The sequence below is a fragment of the Mustela lutreola genome, chromosome 15 (genome assembly GCF_030435805.1).
Source record: "Mustela lutreola isolate mMusLut2 chromosome 15, mMusLut2.pri, whole genome shotgun sequence".
Lineage (NCBI taxonomy): Eukaryota > Metazoa > Chordata > Mammalia > Carnivora > Mustelidae > Mustela > Mustela lutreola.
In genome coordinates, this window is record NC_081304.1 from 70,900,197 (window position 1) to 70,912,002 (window position 11,806).

The following is an 11,806-nucleotide window of genomic DNA, read 5'->3' on the forward strand; positions in this document are numbered from 1 at the left end:
AGTTTGATGTAATAACATTTATTTATTTTTGCTTTTTTTGCTTGTGTTTTTGGTCTGGTATCCAAAAAACTATTGGCAAGACCAATGTCAAGGAAAATTTTTCCTATGTTTTCCTTTAGGAAATTTAGTTTCATGCATCACATTTAAGTCTTTAATCTATTTCAAGTTAAGATTTATGAGTGATATAAGGTTCCAGTTTCATGCTGATTTATGTGACTATTCAGTTTTAAATATCATTTACTGAAACAGACTATCTTTACCCATTACATATGTTGGCCCCTGTCAAATATTAGGTGACTGTATGAAAAGATTTATTTCTGGACTCTCAATTCTGTTCTACTTGTTTATTGGTCTGTTTTTATGCCAGTATACTTTATTGTTTTGAGCACGGGGGCTTTGTAGTATAGTTTCAAATCAAGAAGTGTAATTTCTCTTCTTCATTCTTTCTCAGAACTGCTTTGATTATTTGTTTGTCTCATATAAATTTTAGGATTTTTTACTTATTTATGTAAAAACACAATATTGGATTTTTAAAAAGATTATTTATTTATTTATTTGAGAGAGAGAGATGGCAAGCAGGCAGAGAGGCAGGCAGAGAGATAAGAGGTAGCAGCTTCCTGCTGAGCAGAGAGGCTGATGCGGGGCTCGATCCCAGGACCCTGGGGTCATGTCCTGAGCTGAAGGCAGCAGCTTAACCCACTGAGCCACCCAGGTGCCCCTAACATTGGATTTTTGATTGGAATTGAATTTACAGATGGTTTTCGGTAGTATGGACATTTTAACAATGTTAATTCTTACCATTCATAAATATGAGCTATCTTTCCATTTGTGTCTCCTTGAATTTCATATCAATGTCATAGATTATGGGGTACAGATCTTTCATCGTCTTAGTTAAATCTTATCCTAAGTATTTTATTAGTTTTGATGCTAGTGTGAATTAGATTGTTTTCTTTATTTTTTCAGATAGTTCATCATTAGAGTGTTAAAATGCTCCTGTCTTGTGCTTACTTTATGGCAGCACATATACTCAAATTGGAATGATGCAGAGAAGATTAGCGTGATCACTGAGCAAGGATGACATGAAAAACTATTAAAAAAATGAAACAAAACAAAATTCTTCTCTTTTATATATTGATCTTGTATTTGGCAGCTTTACTAAATTTGTTTTTTCAAAATTTTTTGTGAATTTTTTAGGATTCTTTTACATGTAAGTTCATGTTATCCAAAAAAAAGAAAATTTTACTTCTTCCTTTTCTTTTTTTTAAGTCTTTTATTTCTTTGTGTTCCTTGTTTCTCTGGCTAGGACATCCAGTACTATGTCAAATGAGAGTAGTGAAAGTGGACACATTTGTCTTTTTTCTGATCTTTAAGGGGAAAACTTTCAAACTTTTTTGATTGAATATGAGATTACCTCTGGGCTTGCAATATGTGTTTTTTCTTTAATGGATTTTTTAAATTATTTTTAAAAATTTTTTATAAATATATAATGTTTTTATCCCTAGGGGTACAGGTCTGTGAATCACCAGGTTTACACATTTCACAGCACTCACCATAGCACCTGCCCTCCCCAATGTCCATACCCCCACCATCCTCTCCCAACACACTTCCCCCCAGCAACCCTCAGTCTGTTTTGTGAGATTCAGTCTTTTATGCTTTGTCTCCCTCCCAATCCCATCTTCTTTTATTTTTCTTTTCGTACGCCCGAAACCGCCTATGTTGCATCTCCACTTCATCATATCAGGGAGATCATATGATAGTTGTCTTTCTGAGATTGATTTATTTCGCCAAGCATAATACCCTCTAGTTCCATCCACGTCATCACAAATAGCAGGATTTCATTTCTTTTGATGGCTGCATAGTATCCCATTGAACATATATACCACATCTTATTTATTGATTCATCTGTTGAAGGACATTTAGGTTCTTTCCATAGTTTAACTATTGTGGACATTGCTGCTATAAACATTTGGGTGCATGTGCCCCTTCAGAATGCCACGTTTGTATCTTTAGGGTATATACCCAGTACTACAATCACTGGGTCATAGGCTAGTTCTATTTTCAGCTTTTTGAGGCACCTCCACGCTGTTTTCCAGAGTGGTTTCACCAGCTTGCATTCCCACGTACAGTGTAGGAGGGTTGCCCTTTCTCCACATCCTCGCCAGCATCTGTCATTGACTGACTTGTTCATTTTAGCCATTCTGAAAGGTGTGAGGTGGTATCTCATTCTGGTTTTGATTTGTATTTCCCTGATGCCGAGTGATGTGGAGCATTTTTTCATGTGTCTGTTGGCCATTTGGATGAATTCTTTGCAGAAATGTCTGTTCATGTCCTCTGCCCATTTCTTCATTGGATTATTTGTTCTTAGGGTGTTGAGTTTGATAAGCTCTTTATAGATTTTGGATAGATACTGGCCCTTTATCTGGTATGTCATTTGCAAATATCTTCTCCCAGATAACTTCTGACAGTCATCTTTTGGCTTTGTTAACTGTTTCCTTTGCTGTGCAAAAGCTTTTTGATCTGATGAAATCCCAATAGTTCATTCTTGCCCTTGCTTCCCTTGCCTTTGGTGATGTTCCTAGGCAGAAGTTGCTGCTGCTGAGGTCAAAGAGGTTGCTACCTGTTCTCTCCTCAAGGATTTTGATGGATTCCTTTCTCACATTATGCTTCTTCATCCATTTCCAGTCTATTTTCATGTATGGTGTAAGGAAATGGTCCAACTTCATGTTTCTGCATGTGGCTGTTCAATTTTCCCAACACCATTTGTTGAAGAGGCTGTCTCTTTTCCATAGGACATTCCTTCCTGCTTTGTTGAAGACTAGTTGACCATAGAGTTGAGGGTGTATTTCTGGGCTCTCTATTCTGTTCCATTGATCTATGTCTGTTTTGGGGACAGTTCCCTACTATCTTGATGATGACAACTTTGTAATAGAGCTTGAAGTCTGGAATTGTGATGCCAACAACTTTGGCTTTCTTTTTCAATATTCCTCGGGCTATTCGAGATATTTTCTGGTTCCATATATATTTTAGGATGATTTGTCCCATTTCTTTGAAAAAAACGGATGGGATTTTTGATAGGGATTGCATTAAATGTGTAGATTGCTTTAGGTAGCATAGACATTTTCACAATATTTGTTCTTCCAATACAGGAGCATGGAACATTTTTCCATTTCTTTGTGTCTTCTTCAATTTCTTTCATGAGTACTTTAGAGTTTTCTGAGTATAGATTCTTTGTCTCTTTGGTTAGGTTTATTCCTAGGTATCTTAGGGTTTTGGGTGCAATTGTAAATGGGATTCACTCCTTAATTTCTATTTCTTCAGTCTTGTTGGTATAAAAAAAATGCAACCAATTTCTGTTCATTGATTTATATCCTGACACTTTACAGAATTCCTATACAAGTTATAGCAGATTTGGAGTGGAGTCCTTTAAGCTTTCCACATACAGTGTCATATCGTCTGCAAACAGGGATAGTTTGACTTCTCTTTTGCCAACTTGGAAAAGTTTGGATGCCCTTAATTTCTTTTGGTTGTCTGATTGCTGAGGCTAGGACTTCTTGTACGATGTTGAATAGCAGTGGTGATAACGGACATCCCTGCAGTGTTCCTGACCTCAGCGGTATTCAGTTTTTCTCCATTGAGAATGATATTTGCAATGGGTTTTTCATAGATGGCTTTGATAATATTGATAATATGTGCCCTCTATGCCTACACTTTGAAGAGTTTTATTCAGGAAGGGACACTGCACTTTGCCAAATGCTTTTTCAGCATCTATGGAGAGTATCATATGGTTCCTGTTCTTTCTTTTATTAATGTGTTGTATCACATTGATTGATTTGCAGATGTTGAACCAACCTTGTAGCCCTGGAATAAATCCCACTTGGTCGTGGTGAATAATCCTTTTAATGTACTGTTGAATCCTATTGGCTAGTATTTTGGTGAGAATTTTCGCATCTGTGTTCATCAAGGACATTGGTTTGTAGTTCTCTTTTTTGATGGGATCCTTGTCTGGTTTTGGGATCAAGATGATGCTGGCCTCAGAAAAAAAGAGTTTGGAAGTTTTCCTTCCATTTCTATTTTTTTGGAACAGTATCGTGAGAATAGGAATTAATTCTTCTGTAAATGTTTGGTAGAATTCCCCTGGGAAGCATCTGGCCCGGGGCTTTTGTTTGTTTGGAGATTTTTGATGACTGTTTCAATCTCTGTACTGGTTATGGGTCTGTTCAGGTTTCCTATTTCTTCCTGGTTCAGTTGTGGTAGTTTATCTGTCTCTAGGAATGTATCCATTTCTTCCAGATTGTTGAATTTGTTGGCGTAGAGTTGCTCATAGTATGTTCCTATAATTGTTTGTATTTCTTTGGTGTTTGTTGGTTGTGATCTCTCCTCTTTCATTCATGAATTTATTTATTTGGGTCTTTCTCTTTTCTTTTTGATAAGTCTGGAAAGGGGTTTATCAATCTTATTAATTCTTTCAAAGAACCAGCTCCTAGTTTCGTTGATTTGTTCTATTGTTTTTTGTTGTTGCTGTTGGGTTTTTGTTTGTTTATTTGTTTCTATTTCATTGATTTATGCTCTGATCTTTATTATTCCTCTTCTCCTGCTGGGTTTAGGCTTTCTTTGTTGTTCTTTCTCTGACCCCTTTAGGTGTAGGGTTATGTTGTGTATTTGATATCTGAGAGAGAAGCATAGGTGCACACGTCTGTCACTGCGCTCCCCAGGAGCATGTCTGGGGAAGGCGCAGCACGCCACCCCAGGAGAAGAGAAGGAGCCATTGGCCTTGTGGTCGGGAAAGGTCGGGAAGCAGAATAGCCTGCCGTGGCAGGAACAGCAGGCCATTGGCAAGACAAGTGTCACCTGCTCCCTGTGCGGAGAGACAAAGCCTGGTTCCTAAGGAGACATGAGGGGATGACTAGGGCAGGGATGCATGCTCCACTCTGAGGAAGGAGTCTGGGCAGAAGACAGGCCTTTCCTGTGCCTCTGGTCCCAAGGGGACAGCATCTCCTTGACCACCTGTCCGTAGGGCCGACTTGGGCTAGATACCAGGCGCCATATCCGGAACTTGCAGAAATAGCTCCCTCGAGAAACGGGCAGTCAGATGCCATCTTTCTCCAAGATGTGACAGCGTTTTCGGTGGCAGGGAAGGAGTGGGGACAATCCCCCAAAGCTCCCCATTCCAGTGAACGGGCGGTGTTCAGGGATACTGTCGCCTCTCCTCTCCTGTGGGGAAGGCACTGGCCTTGTCAGCGAGTCCGCCTGAGGGCCAGTGCAAAAGGCCAAGCGTTGCCTACACCGGGAGAATGTAGTGTGCATTGAGTGCCATCCTACGCCATGCACGTTGCTGCAGGGTTGTGACTGTGTCTGCTTAGTTCGGCCTGGCAGGGTGAACCCAGAGCGCCAACATGGAGCCTGGGAAAGCAAGGCCCAAGAGGGACCAGCTCTCCTGCAGCTCTTCTTCCCTGATGCGACAGAGCGAACACCCAAATCCTTGCTGAGGAAGCAGCAGCGAAGTGCCGTTCGTGCCAAGCTGAAAACCTCTGCGGAAGCATAGCAGTCGCTGGGAAATCAGAGTCGGTTCTGTGGGCTGCTGTTGCTGCTTGCCTTAGCCTAGTATTTGCAGCACGGCGGGAGAAACCCTCATACAGCGAACGGCTCTTTGCCTGGGCATCTCCTCTGGGAAAGCACAGCATTCTTTGGGAAATCAGAGTCGGGTCTGTGGGATGATGCTGCTGCTTGCCTGAGCAAGACTCCACAGCACGGTGTAATAAACCTGCATGGAGCGAAATCCTCTTTGCCTGGGCATCCCCACTGCCTGAGAGAGAACCGTGGTTGCGCCTGTGGAAAGAGCCTTAAGGAAAGGGACATGTCTGTCACTGGACTCCTCAGGAGCCTCTCTGGGGGAAAGTGCAGCAAGCTGCCCCAGGAGAAGAGAAGGAGCCATTGGCCTTGTGGTCGGGAAATGGTCGCGAAGCTGGACAGCCGACCCTGGCAGGAACAGCGGGCCGGTGGCAAGACAAGTGTCACCCACTCCCTGTGCAGAGAGACGAAGCCTGGCTGCTAAGGAGACATGAGGGGATGATTGGGCCGGGGAACATGCTCCAATCTGAGGAAGGAGTCTGGGCAGAAAGAAGGTCTTTCCTGTGCCTCTGGTCCCAAGTGGAAAGCATCTCCTTGGCCACCTGTCCAGAGGGCAGACGTGGGCTTGCCACCAAGCTCCCGGGCCTGAACTCACAGAAACACCTCCTGGAGGAACGGGCAATCAGATGCCGTCTTCCTCCAGGATGTGGCAGCATTGGCGGAGGCAGGCGGTGTCCCGGGGAAACAGGGACACTTACCCATTACTACCCATCCCAGGGCACGGGCGGTGTGCAGTGATCCTCTCGCGTCTCCTCAAGGACAGGGAAGGCACTGGCCTAGTCCCCTGTCCACCTGAATGCCAGAGCAAAAGGGCCGGCCGTGCCTACGCTGAGAGATGGCATTGTGAGCAGAGTGCCATCCTAGACCACGCACGCTGCTGCAGGGTCGAGACTGTGTCTGCTTATTTCAGCTTGGCAGGATGAACCCAGGATATGAACTTGGAGCCCGGGATAGCAAGGCCCCAAGAGGTAACAGCTCTCCCGCAGAACTTCTTCCCTGACGCGACTGAAGCCTTGCTGAAGAAGCAGCGGCGAAGTGCTGTTCGCTTCAAGCCAAAGCATCTGCGAAAGCACAGCATTTGCTGAGAAATCAGAGTCGGTTCTGCGGGCTCTTCTGCTGCCTGCCTGTGCCCAGTCTCGCAGTGGATGAAACCCGCATACAGCGAAAGCCTCTTTGCCCGGGCATCTCCTCTGCTAAAGCACCGCATTCGTTGGGAAATCAGAATCGGATGTGTGGGATGCTGCAGCTGAATGCCTGAGCTAGTCTCCGCAGAATGGTTGAAGATACTCGCATGGAGCGAAATCCTCTTTGCCCTAGCACCCCTCTGCCTGAGAGAGAAGCGCGGTTGCGCCTGTGGAAAGAGCCTTAAGGAAAGGGACACGTCTTTCACTGCGCTCCCCAGGAGCATGTCTGTGGAAGGTGCAGCACGCTGCCCAGGGAGAAGAGCAGGAGCCGTTGGCCTTCTGGTCTGGAAACGGTTGCGAAGCAGGAGAGCCGGCCCTGGAAGGCACAGCGGCCGGTGGCAATACAAGTGTCACACGATCCCTGTGCAGAGAGACGGAAGCCTGGCTGCTACGGAGAGAGGAGGGGATGAGTAGGGCAGGGCACGTGCTCCACTCTTAGGAAGGAGTTTGGGCAGAAAGCATGCCTGTCCTGAGCCTCTGGGCACAAGGAGACAGCAGCTCTTTGGCCACCTGTCCCTGGGGCAGACATGCGCTAGCCACAAGGCGCCTACGCTGAACTCGCAGAAATAGCTCCCTGAAATAACGGGGAGTCAGACGCCATCTTCCTCCAGGATGTGGAAGCTTGGAGGAGGCACGGGGTTTAAGGGGAAGGGGTGGGGACAGTCCCCCAAAGCTCCCTATTCAGTGCACGGGCGGTGTGCAGGGATCTTGTCTCCTCTCCTTTCCTGTGGGGAAAGCACTGGGCTAGTCCACGAGTCCGCCTGAGCGCCTGAGTAAAAGGCCAAGCGATGCCTACACCGGGAGATGGTAGTGTGTATAGGGTGCCATCCTAGGCTCCTCATGCTACTGCAGGGTTGTGGCTGTGTCTGCTTAGTTCGGCCTGGCAGGGTGAACCCAGGACGCGAACATGGAGCCCAGGAAAAAAGGCCCAAGAGGCAGCAGCTCTCCCGCAGCTCTTCTTCCCTGACGCGACTGAAGCCTTGCTCAGGAAGCAGCAGCGAAGTGCTGTTCGCTCCAAGCCAAAACCTCTGCGAAAGCACAGAATTCGCTGAGAAATGTTCTGCGGGCTGCTGCTGCTTGCCTGAGCCCTGTCTCGCGGTGGGAGAAACCCGCATACAGCGAAAGCCTCTTTGCCTTGTCATCTGCCCTTGGAAAGCACAGCATTCGTTGGGAAATCTGAGTTGGGTTTGCAGATGCTGCTGCTGCTTGCCTGAGCTAGTCTCCGCAGCACGGTGGATGATACCCGCATGGAGCGAAATACCCTTTGCCCTGGCATCCCTTCTGCCTGAGAGAGAGGCGTGGTTGCACACGTCTGTCACCGCGCTCCCCAGGAGCAAGTGTTGGGAAGGCGCAGCACGCCGCCCCTGGAGAAGAGAAGGAGCCGTTAGCCTTGGGTTCAGGAAACGCTCGGGAAGCAAGATAGCCTGCCGTGGCCCGAACAGCAAGCCTGTGGCAAGACAAGTGTCCCCCGCTCCTTGTGCGGAGAGATGGAAGCCTGGCTGCTAAGGAGACATGAGGGGATGACTAGGGCAGGGGCGCGTGCTCCCCTCTGAGGAAGGATTCTGGGCAGAACGCAGGCCTGTCCTATGCCTCTGTTTCCAAGGGGAGAGCATCTCCTTGGCCACCTGTCCCAAGGGCAGACTTGGGCTTGCCCCCAGGTGCCATACCCGCAACTCGCAGAAACAACCCCATGGAGAAACGAGCAGTCAGATGCCATCTTCCACCTAGATGTGGCAGCGATGTGGGTGGCAGGGTGTGTGCCGGGGAAGGAGTGGAGACTGTCCCCCACAGTTCCCCATCCAAGTTTACGAGCCGTGTGCAAGGATCCTGTCGCCTCCTCTCTCCTGTGGTGAAGGCACTGGCCTAGACCCCATGTCTGCTTGAGCGCCGGAACAATAGACAAAGCCTTACCTACCCCAGGAGATGGTAATAGGCATAGAGTGCCATGCTAGGCCACGCATGCTGCTGCAGGGTTGTGACTGTCTGCTTAGTTCGGCCTAGCAAGGTGAACCCCTGGCGCGAACTTGGAGCCCGGGAAAGCAAGGCCCAAGAGGCACCAGCTCTCAGGCATCTCTTCTTCCCTGACGCGAACGAAGCCTTGCTGAGGAAGCAGTGGTGAAGTGCAGTTCGCTCCAAGGCCAAAGCCTCTCTGAAAGCACAACATTCGCTGAGAAATCAGAGTCGGTACTGTGGGCTGCTGCTGCTGGTTGCCTGAACCCAGTCTTAAGGCTCTTTGCCCGGTCATCTCCTCTGGGAAAGCACAGCATTCGTTGGGAAATCAGAGTTGGGTTTGGGGATGCTGCTGCTGCTTGCCTGAGCTAGTCCCTGCAGCACGGTGGAAGATACCCGCATGGAGCGAAATTCTCTTTGCCCTAGCATCCCCTCTGCCTGAGAGAGAAACGTGTTTGCACATCTGAAAGGGCCTTAAGGAAAGGGACATGTCTTTCCCCGCCCTACCATGGAGCACGTCTGGGGTAGGCGCAGCACGCTGCCCCCGGAGAAGAGGAGCCGTTGGCCTTGGGGTCGGAAAACGCTCGAGAAGCAGGATAGCCTGCCGTGGCAAGTACAGCAGGCTGGTGGCAAGACAAGTGTCACCCGCTCCCTGTGTGGAGAGATGGAAGCCTGGCTGCTAAGGAGATATGAGGGGACGACTAGGGTTGGGGCGCGTGCTCCCCTCTGAGGAAGGAGTCTGGACAGAAGGCAGGCCTGTCCTGTGCCTCTGGTCCCAAGGGCACAGCATCTCCTTGGACAACAGTCCGTAGGGCAGACTTGGGCTTGCTACCAGGCATCATACCCTGAATTCGCAGAAACAGCTCCTTGGAGAAAAGGGCAGTCAGATGCCATCGTCCTCCAAGATGTGACATCGTTGTCGGTGGCAGGGTGTGTGCCGGGGAAGGAGTGGCGACAATCCCCCAAAGCTCCCCAATCTAGTGCACGGGCGGTGTTCAGGGATCCTGTCGCCTCTCCTCTCCTGTGTGGAAGGCACTGGCCTTGTCCACGAGTCCGCCTGAGGGCCAGTGCAAAAGGCCAAGCGTTGCCTACACTGGGAGATGGTAGTGTGCATAGATTGCCATCCTAGGCCACGCACGCGGCTGCAGGTTTGTGGCTGTGTCTGCTTACTTCGGCCTGGTTGGGTTAATCCAGGGCGTGAACATGGAACCCGGGAAAGCAAGGCCCAAGAGGCACCAGCTCTCCCACGGCTTCTCTTCCCTGAGGCGACAGAGCGGACGCCCAAAGCCTTGCTGAGGAAGCAGCAGCGAAGTGCGGTTCGCACCAAGCTGAAAATCTCTGCGAAAGCTTAGCAGTCACTGGGAAAGCAGAGTTGGTTATGTGAGCTGCTGTTGCTGCTTGCCTTATCCTAGTATTCGCAGCATGGCGGGAGAAACCCTCATAGAGTGAAAGCTTCTTTGCCCGGGCATCCCCTCTGGGAAAGCACATCATTCTTTGGGAAAACAGAGTCGGGTCTGTGGGATGCTTCTGCTGCTTGCCTGAGCTAGTCTCCACAGCACAGTGTAATAAACCCGCATGGAGCGAAATCCTCTTTGCTTGGGCATCCCCTCTGCCTGAGAGAGAAGCATGGTTACACCTGTGGAAAGAGCCTTAAGGAAAGGGACACGTCTGTCACTGCAGAGCGACGGAATCCTGGCTGCTAAGGAGACACGAGAGGAAGATTAGGGCAGGGGAAAGGGCTCCACTCTGAGGAAGGAGTCTGGGCAGAAAGCATGCCTGTCCTGAGCCTCTGGGCCCAAGGAGACAGCAGCTTTGGCCACCTGTCTCTGGTGGAGACATGGGCTTGCCACCAGGCGCCTACCCTGAACTCGCAGAAACAGCTCCCTGAAAGAACTGGCAGTCATATTCCGTCTTCCTCCAGGATGTGGAAGCGTTCGCGAAGGCACGGGGTGTCCAGGCAAGGATTGGGGACCGTCCCCCACAGCTCCCCATCCCAGTGCGCGGGCGGTGGGCAGGGATCGTGACGCCTCTCCTCTCCTTTGGGGAAGGCACTGGCTTGGTCCCCGAGTCTGCGTGCACGCCAGAGCAAAAAGCCAAGCTTTGCCTATGCCAGGAGATGGTAGTGGGCTTAGAGTGCCATCCTAGGGCGCGCACGATTCTGCAGGGTTGTGACTCTGTCTTAGTTCAGCTAGGCAGTGTGAACCGAAGTGCTAACATGGAGCCCGGGAAAACAAAGCCCAAGAGGCACCAGCTCTCCCACAGCTCTTCTTCCCTGACGGGACCGAGCGAACGCCCAAAGCCTTGTTGAGGAAGCGGCAGCGAAGTGCGTTTCACGCCAAGCTGAAAACCACTACAAAAGCATATCAGTCGCTGGGAAATCAGAGTCGGTTCTGTGGGCTGCTCTTGCTCCTTGCCTTAGCCTAGTATTCGCAGCAGAGTGGGAGAAACCTGCATAGAGCGAAAGCCTCTTTGCCCGAGCATCCCCTCTGGGAAAGCACAGCATTCTTTGGGAAATCAGAGTCGGGTCTGTGGGATGCTGCTGCTGCTTGCCTTAGCTAGTCTCCACAGCACGGTGTAATAAACCCGCATTGAGCAAAATCCTCTTTGCCCGTGCATCCCCCTCTGCCTGAGAGAGCACCTGTCGAAACAGCCTTAATGAAAGGGACACGTCTGTTACCGCGCTCCTCAGGAGCATGTCTGCATAAGACGCCGCACGCCGCCCTGGGAGAAGTGAAGGAGCTGTTGGCTTTGCTGTTGGGAAACGGTGGTGAAGCAGGAGAGCCTGCCATGGCAGGAACAGCAGGCAGGTGGCAAGACAAGTGTCACCCGCTCCCTGTGGGGATAAAATGAAGCCTGGCGGCTGAGGAGACACGAGCGGCTAAGGAGCCATGAGGGCGCTCGTGATCCTCTCTGAGGAAGGAGTCTGGGCAGAAGGCAGGCCTGTCCTGTGCCTCTGGTCCCAAGGGGCCAGCATCTCCTTGGACACCTGTCCCTAGGGCAGACTTGGGTTTGCCACCAGGCGCAATACCCGGAACTCACAGAAA

The 11,806-nt window shown here is 49.5% G+C and overlaps 1 pseudogene; it reads left to right on the forward strand.

Moving 5' to 3' along the window:
- The first annotated feature begins 1,000 nt into the window (after window positions 1-1,000).
- On the forward strand, window positions 1,001-1,119 carry LOC131817189 (U6 spliceosomal RNA; annotated as a pseudogene).
- Window positions 1,120-11,806: the final 10,687 nt, after the last annotated feature.